A 19,850-nucleotide genomic window follows, 5' to 3' on the forward strand; every position below is an offset into this window, starting at 1 on the left:
TGGGTACAAAAAGCAAACACATACCATAAGCATGTGTCTGTGTCAATTAAGGTAAAATGAATATTTGCTTCTTTGGTGATGTCAAACATAGTCAACTTGTTATCAAGTGGCTGGCTGGTCTCCCTAAAGGGTGGTGCCATATTGGAGACTCACCATTGGTCTCTGTTACTAGCAAGTTTGGTGTTTCTCAGTGTATCATTTTTTTAGGAGTGGTAGCCTACGCATAAGCCACACATTGCGCAAATAGTATGGCAGCTCCTGGCAGAGGCTGACTGTTGATAACCAAGTCATTCTCTTTAATTGATTGTTTAGGTGCCTCTTCTGTGGTGAGTGACCTGGGCATCTAGGGTACCCACTCATGCAGTTTATTTGTGCCCACTGACTCTACTCTGTCTGATCCTAGATGTATCTTTTCCATCTCATGATGGTTTTCTGATGGATCTGCATATTAGTTTGACTTGATGGTCTTGCCAAAACTCATGATGAACAATTTTGACTACATGATGCCTTGTGGTTTCATCTTTAGGTGATCTGTCTCTATCAAACCCTAATAGCACATCAGGAGATACTCTTAGGAAAAAAAAAAGTATAACTATGCAATGAAAACTGCATGACTTGACTTTACAGAATCCCAAGAGTCCGCAATGTTTTTTTTTTCCATATGACACTGTCATAAACTCCACATAGCATCTTCCTTTACCACAGATAATTGTAATACTAGTATCTTAACGGCACAAGTATCAAAGCTTCAACCAGCTGAGCAATCCTGCACTGCTTTAGGTTCCACTCACAACTGTCAGCTTTTTGGTCACCCAGTATATGTGTTGTAGCAGTATCATCAGCTGTGAGGTATTTTGCCTTCAGAAGCTATTATATTACATTATATTACAGTGCCTCTGAATTTATATTTTTAACTCAATGCCAAATTCCTAATAAATAAGTGCTTAAATTTTCCAACTAAACTATTTTCTTTCATACTTTACTTATATATGTATATCTTATATAAATTCTTTACCAATGTATATTTTGAACTCTGGCATGGTTATAAAAGAGTATATTTGAAATGCATGCAGTTTAAATAGAAATAAAATGAACAGCCTAAGTGCTACTATTTAGTCACATCCCTCTCTCTACCTGACATAGGTAACAACAATCCTGATATTTGTGTTAATCATGCCTTTGATTTCTTTATAATTGATCCCCTATACAACTATTGCAAAAATAGTAAATTACTTTGATTTGATTTTTTTTAAGTTTCATATAAATGAAGTGATGCAGTGCGTTTTTAAGATAATGCTAGCTGCCATAACAAGCAAATCCTAACATATCTAATGGATGAAAGCTATAACATTAATTCCTTACTCATGAGCTACAAGTGTTTATAGCTGGTGATGACTCTCCTCCAAGCAATCATATATGAAACCCAGAAACTTTCAATTTTGTTATTCTGCTATCTTCAAAAATTTATTTTCAATGTCAACATACTTGTTCACACCAGGCGAAGTAAGGGGAAAACCAAGGAGAATCAAATGTGACAAGTTTTTAAGGGCTAACCCTGGAAGTAGTATATATCAATTTACTCGAGTTGCATTTGCTACAACCCATTTACACATTTACTCATTTAAGGAAATCTGAAAAACACAAGGGGAAGAGGAGGAGTATGAGGCATAAAATGGATCAGCAATCAAAAACCAAGAAATTGATTCAGATGCCTTATTACTATTCTCTCCTAATGCTGGCTGATGACTAAAGTAAGCCATAATTCATTTAATTAAGTTTAAACTTATTTAAAGAAGCAAATATATTGCTCTATGAAGCCTGCAACCTCTAGCCTATAATGAAGATGAAAGTTCTGTTGAATGGCTTGTTCAGGAGCCCAGCGTTGCAGATTTTGATAAGTGAAATGAGTGACATGGCCACTATCAATAATGTCTGGAATGATAAAGTATAAAAGGGGTGTCCTGGTGATGGCTTGTATTGTGTTCTTAGTATATGCAAAGACATGTTACCTTGATTTATTATTTGAGTATCTATGGGGCAAGAAATTTCCAGAATTCTTTACTCTTTTACTCTGTAACAATGTACAAATGAAGCTGATTTGTACATTGCCCAGGACATCCAGTACTAAGACTTCTGTCTGAAGTTTGGCCAATTTTGCTAAGCTTTGGGTGCTGCCTTTTATCAGGGACATCCCTGTTAAGGAATGAAAAGCAATAGCTATCTAGCAAGCCCCATGATGATGGCACTTCCATCCTTAAAGTATGCAAATTCCTATTATTGTACAGGCAGTTAATCCCAAACAGCTACCTAAGTAGCTAAGTAATCTGGGAAAGAGATGTCCATTTCTAGAACCACAGCATCTAACAAGAGACTCAGAACAGGAGAGGCCACCCCTTCTTAAAAGTGAGAAATGCCGGAAGGCTCAGGATTAGGTATATAGCAAGGAGGTGTCAGGAGCCATGCTGAGCTTGTGGGGTGCTGCTTCCATGAATCCAAACATAATGGACAACTCAGTATGAAGGGCCATTGTCTCAGAACCTGTAATATCCTCTTATGTCAGGAGAGAGCTCAGTATGTGGCCAGGGATTGCCACTCCAATGCTGTATAATGCAGAATCAATGAGGGTAGTTTATTGAATAAGAAATGTATGGACAACTCATGGCTATAAATGTGTGTTTACAATCCATAACAGCAGATGCTATGCCTCTGTGGCAAGGAGTCTCTGGGGGGCACTAGAGGGATGGTCTGTTATATCACAATTTAGATAGATTCTAGAGCCCTTTGTTGGAAGGAGTCCATTCAAGCTTCAAGGTGCGACAATTTGCAAACAACAGTGTAAACGGGGAACATGTTGCCTCTAGAACCCAAAAAGCCTTAAAAATTCAGGGCCCTGTTTTACCATTGTGGGTGCTAAGAGGATCAGTAACTGTTTCCTGACACTGTCAGCATGGAGTCACTCTTGGTTTACCAAACAACTTTCAGAAATTTACCCTAGGTGGAGGTCTTGCACTACATGTGGGACAATGGCTCATCCCCATTTTACATATTTCTTTATAAGTATGTGTGTATCGTGAATGAAAATGCCAAATTAATATTTTTGGAGGAGGATGTCTTCAGTGTAATGTCATACCTGTGCTCCTGGAGAGAACTCCATGAAGTTAAATTCTTACCTGAAAAGACTGTGTGCAGTTGAGCAAGGTTGTTCAGGTACCTCAGACGTAAATGTATGCTGTCTCCCTTCAGAGGTGAAAGCAATCTGCTGCTGAGAGGCTGTTGATACAGACATTGAACAGAGCATATTAGCCAAATCAATAATAGCAACATATTTAACAGGTGGATTGAGTTAGTAATTTACACAATATTGAATATGAGGGCCTTAATAGGTAGAAGACTAGTATTAAGATTTCAGTAATCCACAATGAAGAATCATTGATTATTTCCAAGATTAAGAATAGGCCAATTGGATTGTTAAATATAGCAGCAGTAGGGGGAACAATTACTCCTTCTTTATCTCGGCTTTATATAATAAAATTCAATTCTTGAAAGCCCTGTTTTAATTTACTTCGGGCATATTAACTTTTTTAATTTAGGGAATTATCCCTGGATCCCATTTTGTCACGCCAATTTATAAGATCCAAAGACTTAATTTATTTTCACTTTATTACTCATTGGATCACAGTGTTTATATCCACTATGGGATATTTAAGGGCAATAGGTGATATGACCACGTAGAACTCAGGCAAGGGAGTAGTTCAGGTAAGGTATAGCTATTTCTCCTCTAATTTATATGCTGCAACTCCTCTAAGATTAATAGGCATTATGTTGTTTAAGTTTATGGAGTCTCTAGGTATAACTGTAATTCTAGCCCCAGTGTATGAAGTCCATGAAGGTTTGCAAGTTGATGCACTTCAGCAGATTTTGACATTAAATCTACAAGCTACATTGTAAGGGAGAAAGAGCCAGCAACCAACAGTGATCTTTTATCTTTTTGTTGTATAAATTTTTTTAAGATTTATTTTATTGCTGATTGACACATAAAAATTATACATATTTATGGGATCTAATATGACGTTTCAATACATGTATTCATTGTATAATAATTAAATTAGAGTAATTCACATACCCATTACATATTTATTTAACATTTATGATTTCTTCATGATGAGAACATTCAAAAGCCCCTCTTCTAGCTATTTTGAATTATACATTATCGGTAAATATATTCACCCAACTGTGCAATAAAAATCCAGAACTTATTCCCCCTATCTAATTGTAGATTGTACCCATTGACCAACCTCTCCCTATCCCCTCTATCCCATATCCAGCCTCTGGTAACCATTATTCTACTCTCAACTTCTATGAGATCAACTTTTTAGATTCCATATATGAGGGAGTGATATGGTTTGGCTGTGTCCCCACCCAAATCTCACCTTGAATGGTAACTCCCACAGTTTCCACGTCATGGGAGGAATCCAGTGGGAGGTGATTGAATTATGGGGGTGGGTCTTTCCTGCACAGTTCTGGTGATAGTGAATGAGTTTGATGAGATCTGATGGTTTTAAAAATGGGAGTGTCTCTGCACAAGCTCTCTCTTGGCCTGCTGCCACCCACGTAAGGTGTGAGTTGCTCCTCCTTGCCTTCTGCCATGATTGTGAGGCCTCCTCAAACACGTGGAACTGTGAGTCCAATTAGACCTCTTTTTTTTTTTTTTGTAAATTGCCCAGTCTCGGGTATGACTTTGTCAGCAGCATAAAAAATGACTTATACAGGGAGATCACGTAGTATTTGTCTTTCTGTGCTGGCTAATTTCACTAATTTAAATTCCCACCACCAAGGTACCAAGGATCCCTTTTTTCCACATCCTCCTTTTCTCCACATCTTCAAAACATTTGTTATCTTTCGTCATTTTTGATAACCAACATTTTTTTTCCAAAGAAGATGTTTTATTTGAGGGTGCATGGGGTAGGGGATGTGGGTGAACATGAGTCACCATACTGTTTGAACCCATTGGAGTGGATTTTTAATTAATTATTTTTTTTATTATTATTATACTTTAAGTTTTAGGGTACATGTACACAATGTGCAGGTTTGTTACATATGTATCCATGTGCCATGTTGGTGTGCTGCACCCATTAACTCGTCATTTAGCATTAGGTATATCTCCTCATGCTGTCCCTCCCTCCTCCCCCCACCCCACAACAGTCCCTGGAGTGTGATGTTCCCCTTCCTGTGTCCATGTGTTCTCATTGTTCAATTCCCACCTATGAGTGAGAACATGTGGTGCTTGGGTTTTTGTCCTTGCGATAGTTTACTGAGAATGATGGTTTCCAGTTTCATCCATGTCCCTACAAAGGACATGAACTCATCATTTTTTATGGCTGCATAGTATTCCATGGTGTGTATGTGCCACATTTTCTTAATCCAGTCTATCGCCAACATTTTAACTGGAGTGAGACAGTTTCTCATGTGGGTTTGATTTGCACTTCACTGACAACTAGTGCTCTTAAGCACTTTCTCATACTCCTTTTGGCCATTATGTCTCTTTTTGAGAAATGCCTACTTAGGTCTTTGGTCCACTTTAAAATCAGGTTATTTATTTGTTTTTGTTAGTGAGTTGAATCTCTTATATATTTTTGATATGAACCCCTTATCAGATGTATAGCTTGTAAATATTAATATATTCTATCATATAAGTTAATTTTCACTTTGTTAATTATTTTCTCTTTTTTTTGGTCTATTTTTGCTTATTTTTGCTTTTGTTTCCTATGTTTTTGAGGTGTCATAAAAAAATATTCTTGCTGAGACCAAGGTCATGAAGTTTTTTTCCTGAGATTTTCTGGCAGTTTTATAGTTTCAATCTTACGTTTAGGTCTTTGATACATTTAGAGTTGATTTTTTATATGTTGAAAGATATGTATCTAATTTCCTTCTCCTTCAAGTGGATATTTAGTTTTTCCAACACCATTTATTGAAGAGATTGTCTTTCCCTAATGTGTGTTCTTGGCACTTTTGTTGAAAATCAGTGGGCTGTAAATGCATGGGTTTATTTATTGATGTTTCATTCTGTTCTATTTGTCTGTGTGTCTTTTTTATGCCAGTACCACGCTGATTTGGTTGCTTACAACTTTGTAGGATATTTTAAGGTCAGGTAGTGTGATATCTCCACCTTTGTTCTTTTTACTCAAGATTGCTGGCTCCTTGAGGTATTTTGTGTTTCCATACAAATTTTAGAATTTTCTTTGTATTTCTGTGATGAATCTTATTGATATTTTGATAGGGATTGCATTAAATTTGTAGATTGCTTTGGATAATATATATATATTTTAGCAACAGTAATTCTGCCAATACATGAACACAGGATATGTTTACCTTTATTTGTGTCTACTTCAGTTTCTTTCATCAATGTTTTCTAGTTTTTATTGCAGAGATCTTTCACCTCCTTGCTTAAATTCATTTTAAGTGTCGTATTTTTGTATCAATTTGAAATGGAATTGTTTTCATTGTTTTCTTGATTTTTTTCAGATAGTTCACTATTAGCATATAAAAACACCACAGATTCTTTTTTTTTTCTATCCTGCAACCTTTCTGAATTTGTTTATTAGTTCTAACAGTGTTCTTTTGTGGTCTTTACGGTTTCCTATATATAAAATCACATCATTTGCAAACAGGAAGATTTAATTATTTTTTTCCAATTTGAATACCTTCTATTTCTTTCTGTTGCTTAATTGCTCTGGCTAGAACTTCCAGTAGCAGTTTGAATAGAAATAGTGAAAATGGGCATCCTTATCTTGTTCCAGATCATGAAGGGAAAGCTTTCAGCTTTTCCTCATTCTGTATGATGTTAACCATTGGGTTGTCACATATGGAGTTTATTGTGTTGACATACATTTCTTCTATACCTAATTTTTTGGGAGGTTTTCAATTAAAAAGTGATATTGGATTTTGTCAAATTCTTTTTCTGCATCTATTGAAATGATCACACCATTTTTGTTTTTCATTCTGTTAATGTGATGCATCAATTTATCAATTTGCATATGTCGAAACATCCTTATGACCCTGGGATGAATATTACTTGTTCATGGTGAATTATCTTTGGATAATTGAGTGCTATTGAGTTAGGTTTGCTAATATTTTGTTGAGAATTTTTGCATCTCTGTTCATTAGGGATATTGAACTGTAGTTTTCTTGTTTTTGTTGTGTCATTGTCTGGCTTTTGGATAAGGATAATAGTGGCCTTGTAGAAAGAGTTTAGAAGTATTATCTCCTACTCTATTTTTTGGATTACTTTGATCAGGATTCATATCCGTTCTTCTTTAAATGTTTAATAGAATTTAGCAGTGAACCCATTAGAGCTTGAGATTTTCTTTGATAGGATATTTATTTATTTATTTGTTTTTACTACTGATTCAATCTCCTTACTTCTTATTGGTGTGTTCAGATTTTCTATTTCCTCATAGTTTAATGTTGTTAAGTTGTATGTGTCCAAAAATGTATCCATTCCTCTAGGTTATCTAATTTGTTTGCATATAATTGTTCAGAATAGTTTCTTATGATCCTTTGTATTTCTGTGGTACTAGTTGTAATGTCTACTTTATTATTTCTGATTTTATATATTTGATTTTCCTCTTTTTTTCTTAGTTTAGTCTAAGATTTGTCTTTAAATAAACAATATTTATTTAGTCGATCTTTGAGTTGTTTTTCTACTCTCTATTTTGTTTATTTCTGCTGGGATCTTTATTGTTTCCTTCCTTCTACCAATTTTGGGTTTAGTTTGTCTTGTTTCTTATTAATTTCCTGAGATGCAACAATAGGTTATTTATTTGAAATCTTCCTTTTTGACATAAGTGTTTATTGCTATAAACTTCTCTCTTAGAGTTTACTTTTGATGTATTCCATAGGGTTTGGTATGCTGAGCTCCCCTTTTTTTGTTTCAAGAAATATTTAATTTTCCCCTTAATCTCCTTAATAACCCATTTGGCCATTAAGAACAATGTTGTTTACTTTCCAGGTATTTGTGAAGTTTCCAAAATTCTTCTTTTCTTTAAGAGACAGAGCTTCACTCTGTCACCCAAGCTGGATGCAGTGATGAAACTCCTGGTTCAAGTGACCTTCCCACCTCAGCCTCCTGAGTAACTAGGAATACAGGTGCAAATCATCATGCCAGGCTAGCTTTTTTTTTTTTTTTTTTTTTTTTTTTAAGATGCAGTCTCTCTTGTTCACAGACTGGTCTCCAACTCCTGGCCTTAACCAGTTCTTCTACCTTGGCCTCCAAAAGTGCTGGAATTATAGGTGTGGGCCACCATGCTCCGCTAGTATATTTACTTTTACTAGTGAGTTTTATTCCTACAGGTGTTTTTATGTTACTCATTAGCATCATTTTCTTTCAGCTTAAATAGTTCCCTTTAGCATTTCTTGTAAGTCAGTACCAGTGGTAACACATTCCCTCAGTTTTTGTTTTACTGGGAAAGTATCTCTTTCTATTTCTAAAGGGCTGTTCTTCTGGGTATAGTATTTTTGGTTGGCAGGGTTTTCTTTTTTCCACCTTTAGCACTTTAAATATATTATTCACTCTCATCGCTTCTCGGCCTTTTGGCTCAGATCAAGCGTAGTAAATATATTATTCACTCTTTCCTGTCCTTTATGTTTTCTGTTGAGAAGTCTACTATTATACATATTGGAAGTCTGTTATTAGTTATTAGTTATTTGCTTCCTTTCTCATGATGCCTTTAGGATCCTCTTTGTCTTTGACATTTGATTATATGTCTTAGGGTAGTTTTCTGGATTGAATCTGATTGGTGACTGTTGGCCTTCCTGTACCTGAATATTCCTATTTCTCTCCTAATCTGTAAAGATTTCTTCTATTAAGAAAAAGAGAAAAACAAACTACTTTCTACTCTTTTTTCTTTCTCTATTCCCTCTAATAGGAAAGTGTTATAGGAACGTGTCTTGAACTCCAATCACACATTCATTTGTTCTTTTGACATCTTATTAATCTCATAAGCTTTCCTAATTTCTCTTTATACCTTCTTCCTCTCTTACTGTATAATTCCAAATAACCTCTCTTGAGTTCACAGATATTTTCCTCTGCTTAATTCTGCTGTTGTTCCCACTTGCATTTCTTCATTTCATTCATTATATTTTTCAGTTCTAGGATTGCTATTTTTATTATCATTTCGACCTTTCTGATTAATTTATCTGATAACCTTTCTTCAATTGTTTATTAGTGTTTTTGTGAAGTTCACTGAGTTTCTTTAAAAGAAATATTTTGAATTCTTTGTCTGGCAAATGACACATCCCCATCCCTTTAGGGTCAGTCACTGATATATTTTTCTTCTGTTGAGTCATATTTTCCTGTTTGTTTTTGATGCCTGTGGACATATGTCAATGTCTTCACGTTAAAGAATTGAGCTTTTATTCCAGTCTTCTCAGTCTAGCCTTGTTTGTGCCTGTCTTTCCTCTCCAGGCCTGCCCAGAAATTCTCAGCAGAATATGCTCCTTAAGCTATGACTGCTGCAGCTGTTTTAGCACTCGAGGGTGTCCTAAGCCCAGGTTTGCCATGAATCTTGCAAGAGTTCTTAAGTTGTCAGGATGCCTAATCCCTGATGGAGTTGCAGAAGACCCAGGGGGAGGGGGTACCCAGGCTATGTGGGAAAGCTAGGCAGGGACCAGTGGCCCTGTATCATCATGCCTCCTGTCAGTTCCCTGCAAAGGTGGGACAGTTTCTAGAGTTCATTGAGAGGAGCTGGAGACTGAGCTGGGAACTTCAGGATCTTCTGTGGGATGAAGACTGGTGAGTCTGCCCTGGTAGCCCTGATAGGGACACATCTCCCAGAAGTTTTCTGCTTAGTTTTCTGACTGCGGCAAGAAGGTCCTGAGCTGAAACTGAATCCCCTTAGGATTTACTGTGAAATGGAGTTTGGCAAGCCCATCGTCAAAGTTCAGACAAATAGGTAACACCCAGGTTGCAAGATATAGGAAAGTCTTCCTCTGGGTTTTTGTGTAAGCAGTACTAGCCTGGTACAATAGCTAAGGGTACTTGAGCAAGCCGCAGGGTGACTTCCAGATTCACTGCCAAGACAAATGTCAGCAGGCAGACAATCCTCTCTACCAAGGCACTAGTGTGCATGATTTCTCCTTAGCCCCTTGACAGATGGTTTTATTTGCAGGTTCAAGGGCTGAAGGCAGCCTTTTGGGGACTCTGGTTATTTCTAGGCTTGAGCTAGTAGCACAATTTGCAGGTCTGCCATCTGGGTGCAGGTCTTCACTCTCAAAATGACCCTTTTAGGTCATGGCCTACACCTGGCTTCCAGAGGTTCCTACCTGAGTCCTGAGGCTTCTAGAAAGAGATTCTTTTTTTGTGGATAGGCAAAGAATTCTTGTTATGAGGGGATATAAATAGATGACTTCTATCCCATCATTTCTGTTGTATAAATTCTTGTAATAAATGTTGGATTTCTAATTAGATCATATTGTGGACCTTCATTTCAGTTTTTTTTAAATTTTGTTTCTTTCCTTTATATCTGTTTCCTTTTTGTCTTTCTTTTTAAATAGTTATTTATTTTTAGTCACTGTATGTATTTCTGTGTGGAAGGGCACTACACCATGCTCATACTTATAAATTTCTTCCTCCTGAAAATATCAAATTCATATCATCAGTTTAACAAACTCCTCCATGAAAATGATTGCTTTATAGAGTTTAATGATCCTGGACTATAATTGGGTTTGGATCATCTCCTTTTCTGTGCCATGGGGATGCTATGCATGTTTTTTTTCTGTAACTGAGAGAGTCAGGGTGTTTGTAGCAGCAGAAGCATGGCAACATCAGCAGATACATAAGAATCCTGGTGAGTCCCTTGCTCTTAGAAGTGTGGACTTTAACACACCACATAATAGCTGCTTTATTTTCCTTTTCTCTTGTTCCTTTTTTTTTTTTTTCGTTAACTTCCTAATGAGTTCTCTTTCAGAAGCGACAACCTGATGGGTCCGTATCTCCCACTGTGTGTCTTTCCTTTCAGTGCTATATAGATCAAGGGTCAATGCTTGGTTAAGATATATAATCAATTGATCACAGTCATTCTCCTGAGCATAGTATCAGTCACAACCTCATTTTAAATTATAGAGCTAGGTCCAGACTGAGACACATGACCCAAAGCCACTTTAAGAAGGGTATTAATCCTATTTGTCTTTAAATACCAAATATAGAAATTTCTCACTTAGGTCAGTTAAATCTATAACAGAGGCTCAGTAGGACTCAACAACAAAACACAAAGCTGCACAGCTCAAAGGACAAGCTAGCCAGCAGGTAATAGCTCCAAGTACATGCTTGCCATCAGGTAGAAGAGGCAGTTAGCAAGTCAAAGCAAGAAAATTACATCCTCAGTGATGGTGACCATTATCTAGGAATCCTGTTCATAGTGCCACTTCTTGTGACAACTTTGCCAAGTCAAGATAAACCCCGAGCCAAAAATTTGGTTTAGAATTTGAGACTGATAATACCACATATATAACAAGAGGATATAAAAATATCTGACTTGCACAACGAGGTTTGTGGGAAGAACAAGAGAGGTATCCCAAAGAGGTCTAAAATGACTTCAGAAAGTAGGAAAAAAAAAAAAAAAAAAAACTGGCTTGGAGTTTTTTCTGCGGTCGGCGTGGAGCTGGAGTAAGATTTTTCACACATGGGCCATTCTTTTACGGTTTGAATTCCTGCCAGTAACAAAGGAGGAAGCACCTAGGTTTTCTTATTAGCTTTTCCAGGTAAGAGACACAAGAGAAAGAGAGAAGTGAGGCTTAAGTCTTTCAGCTGTCAAATTTCAGAGAAACGCAGTCAGGTTCTGGATTTGGGAAAGGGTTTAATTAAGAGCCTTTTTACAGAAGTGTGAGTAGAGTTAAAGAAAGAAATAAGAAAGTTATTGGCATGCAGATTTCAGCAGTTTGTGTGAAGTCATTGCCACCTGTAATCTGAAAGAGATGGGTATTCACGAGAGTAAAACAAAAGAGGACACAGAGCAGACATTGTGCTCTCAAAGATGTGACATTGCTGAGGCAATAAAGCCATTGCTGCTCAGGAAAATATATTTAGGTCTTTGTCTCTTACGATCTTCTACTGGTCTTTGTCATTAGCTGAACCTAATCAGAAACCAAAGGCCAAGGAAGCTTATGTAAGAGAGTTCATAAAGTTAGCTTTCCCAGGCGACCAAAAGGTAGAGAAGGCCAGAGAACTGTTATGAGGGTATAAATAGAAAAATAACCAAAAAGGTCAATTTTTAAATACGCAGAAGCCAGTTGTCATAGCACTCTTAATGTTTCTCATAATAACCTGCAATTATTCTCATTTATCTCGTGTTGATACATGCATGGCTGTTTGGGGGTTCTCCATCCTGTTTCCTTGTTCTATGTATCTTCTGGAAATACAATGATATATTAAATTCTGTAATTTTCAACTATATATTTTTATATAATATAGCAATTCCTCCCTCTTGGTTCTTCAAATGTGTCATGCCTATTCTTGAAATTTTGTACTTTTATATACAATCTATAACAAGACTGTCAAGTTTCCAAATCAAATAAAATTTTAAAAAAAGAGAATAAGCAGTAGGTGAAATTTGATCGGTTTGGGGAAAATTTGCATATTTATGATTTAGTCTTTCATATCATGAACATTGAATATTTCTTCTTTCACATTTGCCTTTATTAATATGCTTAAAAACAATTTATCTTTTTTAAGAAAAACATTTTCATTGAATTTATTCCTATATGCTTTTTATATTTTGATGTTACATAAATGTTCTTTCTAAAGTTTCAATTTTGAAATGTTTGTGATTGCTGTGAAGAAATACAATTGGTATCTACACATTGAGTTTACAATTAACAACTTTGCTAACCTCATATATTTAATTATTTATAGATTTTATGTAGACTGTAGAACATTTTTATCTATAAATAACCGTATTTTTTCCCTTAATACTAAGCAAGCTTTTTGTTTTATTTTAAAATTTGCCTTACTATTCTAACATTTTACTATTCTAAAACATTCAAGAAAAGTGGGCACTCATATATGGTTCCTGTTCTCATATAGAATACTTAACATTTTTTACCATTAAGAGTCCCATTTGTAGTATTTTATGGGATGATAGATATACTTTATTAGGTAAAATAAGTCTTATTTTCTAGTTCTTTTTTCATTTTTCAATATATTTTCTGTATGAATTTGAAAAATATTTGCATTCTGAAGCTTTTGATGTAGTCTTTTAAATAAGGCCCACACAAAAAGTTTAATGATTTTATGGCTTAACTTCAAATTTACTTGTTTTATTTTTTTAATCTATCATTTACTGACAGAAACATGCGAATTTCTCACTATAATTGTGGTTTTACCTTTTTTACATTATTTTTATCATTTTTGAGGCTCTATTACTAAATGTACACATATTTCTAATGATCAATCTTAATTATAATTTGACTTTTTAAAATCAATATGGAGTAACTCTATTTTTAGGTTTTTATTTGCTTTAACTTTGAGAATCTTTATTTTTTTTTGGAAATTCCGTTACATAGCTAAATTCATTTTACTTTCACTACTTGATTATTTATGTAAGCAAGTTAACCTTTGATTGCATAATATCTATTTAGGATAATTTGAGATTTAGATAACTCATCTACTACAGGATTCACTATTTAACTCAGAAATTTCTGTGTTAAAAAAGCATGGATAATCTGAAGTATCATTAAAATGTCACAGATGAGTCTGGGTGCAGTGGCTCATGTCTGTAATCCCAGCATGTTGGAAGGCCCTGGCAGTAGGATAGCTAGAGGCCAAGAGTATGAGACCGGCCTGGAAAACAAAGCGAGACCCCCAACTTAAAAAAAAAAAAAAAAAAGCAAAGAATTAGTATGTATAGATACATATATGTACATATGTGCACACCTGTATTTTCTTATCATGTATGACCATGTATTTTATGTGTATGTGTGCATACATACACACACACTCACACAGTCCACCCTCCATATGCATGGATTCTCTATCTGCAAATTCAACCTACTACAGACTAAAAATATTTGAAAAAAAATAGCTAGGAATACAACAACAAAAATAATAATTTAAATAAAAAATAATATAACACGGCCGGGCTCGGTGGCTCATGCCTGCAATCCCAGCACTTTGGGAGGCTGAGGCGCGCAGGTCACAAGGTCAGGAGATCGACACCATCCTGGCTAACAAGGTGAAACCCCGCCTCTACTAAAAATACAAAAAATTAGCCAGGCATATGGTGGCGGGCGCCTGTAGTCCCAGCTACTCGGGAGGCTGAGGCAGGAGAATGGCGTGAACCCGGAGCTTGTAGTCAGCCGAGATCGCGCCACTGCACTCTAGCCTGGGCGACAGAGCGAGACTCCATCTCAAAAAAAAATAAAATAAATAAGTAATAATAATATAACACTTATTTACATAGCATTTAAAAGTATGAGGTATTATAAGTAATCTAGAGATTATTTTAAATATATGGAAGGATGTGCATAGGTTATATGCAAATATTACGCCATTTTATTATATGAGAAACTTCAGCATCTTCAGATTTTGGTATCCAAGGGAGATCCTAGAACCACCAATCTTCCATGGATACCAAGGGATAATTTCATATATATCTCCTCCTTATAGATATAAAAATCTATATATTGATTTATATTTCTAGTAGAAAAATTTCACAAGATATAAATACAGAGAGACTCTACTATGCTTTTCTTAAATAATTTTGGAAATGCAAATTTGCTTAAGATTGAAATGGCAAATAGATTTATTTAAATACTACATGGACAAAAATCATATTATCTTAGGATTACAATTTGCCATACATCTTCAATCAACATATTTACTTATTATAGTGACAAAATCTTGTATAGTACCTGTTTTGGTTAATTTCAGGTGTCAACGTGACTGGATTGAGAAATATCTAGAGAACAAGTAAAACATTATTCATGAGGATGTTTCCAGAGAAGATTGGAGTGTGGCTTTGAGTACACTAAGTGAGAGAGATCCACCCTGAATACAGACAAGCAACATCCAAGTGGTTGGAGGCTTGGATAGAACAAAAATAGAGGAAAGGCAAAGTGGTCTCTCTTCTGGAGCTAAGATACACCCTCCTTCACTTGCCCTTGGAAATCAGAACTCCATGTGCTCTCTGGCCTTTGGAGCCCAGGACTTACTCCAGCAGCCGCTTGGGTTCTCAAGCATTTGGGTTTGGAATGAGTCACACTACCAGCTTTTCAAAGTCTCCTGCTTGCACAGCCTCCATAATCACATATGAGCCAATTGCTCTCCTAAATCCCCTCTAATATCTATCTATCTTTCTGTTCATCTATCTATATCTATCTATCTATCTATCTATCTATCTATCTATCTATCTATCTATCTTTCTATCATCCATCTATATCCTATAGTTTATGTGTCTCTAAAGAACTCTAATACAGTGTTTATGCACCATCGACACTTTGTTCGAGGTTTTCAGTCTTATGCTGTTTTAGGGCACTGAGCCATTAAATAAGAGACAGGATAAATACATTTTCTCATTAAATAAAAAATGTAAAGAATATGTCTGTCAGTATAAGATAAGATTTTTACAAGAACAAGCACAATTTATAAGAAGAGCTGTTGATTGTTCAACAGATGCACAGCTCTAGTAAACATAATGATAAAATTATAGCCCCATGACCTCTATTATTTCAGCAGCACTATCGACACAACTGATTTGACTACCATAACAGTATTGTACAGTACTGAGGGGAAATTATCACTTTGTCTTAAATTTGAGGTTATTTATAATCTGAACAAATGTATCTGTTTTAAAAGACATACAGTCACTTTTTCCAAATTAACTTCCATGATCTCAAAAATTCATTTCTTACTATTTTAAGATGGCTTAATATTACTACCTATGGTTGAAAGCAATGGTCAAATTCTATCTACTTTCTCACACACACAAAAATTATCTGTAGCATGGACATAACTTAGAAAAGAAAGCAATTGTACTTCATTTGATATTGTATTAATTTTTTTTAAAAAAACTCTGTCATTAGAAAACACCAACACACTTGGTGTCTCATCTACTGACATTTAATTACCTTTTTTAGATTTTTATATTTCACATAAAAATACCTTAGGTTACTGTGAATTCCTAAGATTTCAACAGAATAGCTCCTTTTTGGAAATTCAGTTACATAGCTAAATTCATTTTACCTTCACCACTTGATTATTATGTAAGCAAGTTAACCTTTAATTGCATAATATCTATTTATGATAATTTGGGATTTAGATGATTCATCTACTATAGGATTCACTATTTAATTCAGAAATTTATATGTTAAAAAAGCATGGATAATCTGAAGTATCATTAAAATGTCACAGATGACATTTAGATGTAGAGTCTAGATGTAGTGGCTCGCGTCTGTAATCCCAGCACACTGGAAGGCCCTGGCAGTAGGATAGCTAGAGGCTGACCTTGTATGACCATGTATTTTGTGTGTGTACATACATGTACATGTATGCATGTATATGCCAAATATTACTACATATGGTTGAAAGCAATGGTCAAATTCTATCTACTTTCTCTTACACAAAAAATTATCTGTGGCATGACCATAGCCTAGAAAATAAAGCAATTGTACTTCATCTGATACTCTATTAAAATAAAGAAAAATTCTATCATTAGAAAACACTAACACTTGTGTCTCATCTACTGACATTTAAATACCTTTTTTTTAGATTTTTATATTTCACATAAGAATACCTTAGGTTACTGTGAATTCCTAAGATTTCAACACAATAGCTCAAATTTTGAGACAGCAAATTCAGACAGTAGATTATCATATTTTTTAAATGAGTCTCAACTATTACATGAGTGTTCAAAAAAACAAATTAAATACAACAATTATTTGAGTATCCATACCTATATTCTTCTACTATTTAAATATATAAAAAGTATACACATATATGTAAATAATGATTATATCAATTTTACCTTTTTGTATATGGAAATTAAGTCAATTTTATCACTAATCCATTTGTGAGTTTTTAATAGCATCATCAGCATGACAAAACATATATACAATTTTTTATTTTAGATTATAACTTAACCAAAGGTAAATATGAAGAAAACATTTTACCAATCAATTATATAAGAGGAAAATCAGTAAGAGAGACATATTTTTTAAACATTGAACAAACTGTATGTAATGCAGTGTATAAGATAGCAAATTTCTAATCTCTCCTTCTGGACAAGGTGCTATATTCTGAAGAATGATATTTAGCTATAACTTTTAGTGTATATGGTGAAAAAGTAAAATCAGGCATGTTAATGAAGTAGTTTGTTAAATAAAACTTTTCTTCTTTAAACCTTTGAGGCACCAAAAGTGGGGATAATAGTTGCCAACAACTGCATCCTACATTCCAGATGATCGATTCAGGACTTGTAAATTGGGTTTCACAAATCTATTTCTGTTAACAGTAGCCTATCACTTAAACCATTCTGTGTGTAAGATAAGTAGGGGACCAAAATAATAAATCTTTGATAGAGAATTCCTTTGAAACAAGTTGTTAGAATTCTCTATGTTTCTCCATAGTGGGTGTTCTTCTGCCTACCTCGGGCTGACTGATGGTGAGTTGCCTTTCAAAGAATCACTTGGAGGACTTAACATGTGTCTCTGGAGCTGGGTGTGCACAGAGTTTTGTGCTATCTTTCATTAAAAAAAGTCAGGCTGACTAGGTATAGCTACTTCTATTAACAAACACAGGAAGAGAGAGTTTTAGCACATGGACAACTATTTCCAATGTCTTATAGAAAAAAATGAATTTTCCCATGTTGCAAAGCAAACAATAGATAACTGACCTTAAATCAACATGAAAGGACACTACTCATAAAGCAGCATGCCATGAAAATTTGGCCCTCACAGAGATGACCTGTGTCAGATGTACTGTCTGAAGAAAAGTCCCTGGGGAGTAAATCTCTGAAATAAAAAAATTCAAGTTGTAGACTTCATCTTGGAAATTTTCTGAAGAATCTGAATTTCCTCTACCCTGAGGAAAGCCAGCATTTGCCCTGCAGAATATACAAAAGCAGATTATAAAGAATATGTGACCTGTAAGAATGTGTCCTTCAATCTCTATTATCCCCTCTTTAATTGCCCCAACCCAGGATTCCTGGCTCCTAAGTGAAATAGGAACCAGAGCTACAAAGTCAATGCAAATTGACCGTAGCGCCTTCTCACTGTAAGTTTCTGCTCCCAGATTGGACCTGAGCTAGGGGACAAGAATTTTTAAATTAGGTAAAGGCTTATGATATTTATAATAGGTTTATTCTTAATAGCATCGAACTGGAAACAACCCAAATGTTCTCCAATAGGTGAATGGCTAAACCAGCTAGTACATCTATACCGTGGAATACTACTCCGCAACAAAAAGAATGATGATTGATACACACAACAACATAAATAGATCTCAAGGGCATTATGCTGAATGAAATAAGTCAGTCTCAAAAGGCTACATGCTATATGAACCTATATACATTAACATTCTTGAAATTATGAAATAATAGAATAAATAATAGATCCATAGTTGTGAGGGGTTAAGGAGGTGGTAGGCATGGGAAAGGAGTGGGTGTGGCTCTAACAGGGCAGGTGACATCCTTAAAAATACCATAGAAAGAACTTCCATCTAATCTCACCTAAGACAAAATTTCCTAACTTTTAACAATCTATAAATAATACTTATGATGCAAATGTTTTGTATTTTGGCTAATAAATGTCAATATCCTGGTGTAATATAGAACTACAGTTTTAAAAGGTTATTACCATTAGAAAAAAAAACTGAGTAGGAGATGTATAGAATCTCAGTTATTTCTGACAACAGCTTGTGAACTTTAAATTATCTAACAGTTTAATTAAAAATGTTTCTCTGGGCTGGGTGATATGGCTTAGTCCTGAAATACCAGCACTTTGGGAGGCTGAGGCAGAAGGATCGCTTGAGTCCAGGAGTTTGAGGTCAGACCAGCCTGGACAACATAATGAAACCCCATCTTATAAAAAAAGAGGGAAAGAGAGATAACCATGAGCCAAATAAGCCTCTTTAAAATTGTTTTTCTGTTTTATCAGCATTTATAGTACAATAATTTCATACATACACTGCCTCACTCCCTACAGCCTCACCCATTAACAAAATTTCATACCAGAGTGGTACACTTGTTGCAACTGATAAACCTACATTGACACATCCTTATTATCCAAAGTTCATAGTTTACATTAGGGTTCACTCTTGGTGTTGTACATTCTATGGGTTTCACAAACATACAATGATACATATTCATCATTCTAGTGTCAGAGTAGCATAGCCCCCCTTTATTCACACGAAGTACATTCCAAGACCCCCAGTGAATGCCTGAAACCACAGATATGTGTACTATGTATAAACCTATGTATGCTGTGTTTTATTCTGCACATATATATCCATGATAAAGTTTAGTTTATAAAGTAGGAAGAGTGCTGTTGTGCTTTGGGGCCATTATTAAGTAAAATAGGGTTACTTGAACACAAACATGGTGATAACATGACAGTCCATCTGATAACTGAGAAGGCTACGAAGAGTTCCACAGGCAAGCAGCACACACAGTGTGGATACTCTGGACAAAGGGAGGACTCATGTTCTGGGCAGGATGAAGTGGGAGGACATGAGATTTCATCATGCTACTCTGAAATGATACGTCATTTAAAATTCATGAATTGCTTATTACTGGAATTTTTCTTTTGATAATTTTGGACTGTAGTTGATCATGAGTATCTGAAACAGTAGAAGGCAAAATCGT

This window comes from Hylobates moloch, unplaced genomic scaffold (genome assembly GCF_009828535.3).
Source record: "Hylobates moloch isolate HMO894 unplaced genomic scaffold, HMol_V3 SCAFFOLD_18, whole genome shotgun sequence".
NCBI lineage: Eukaryota > Metazoa > Chordata > Mammalia > Primates > Hylobatidae > Hylobates > Hylobates moloch.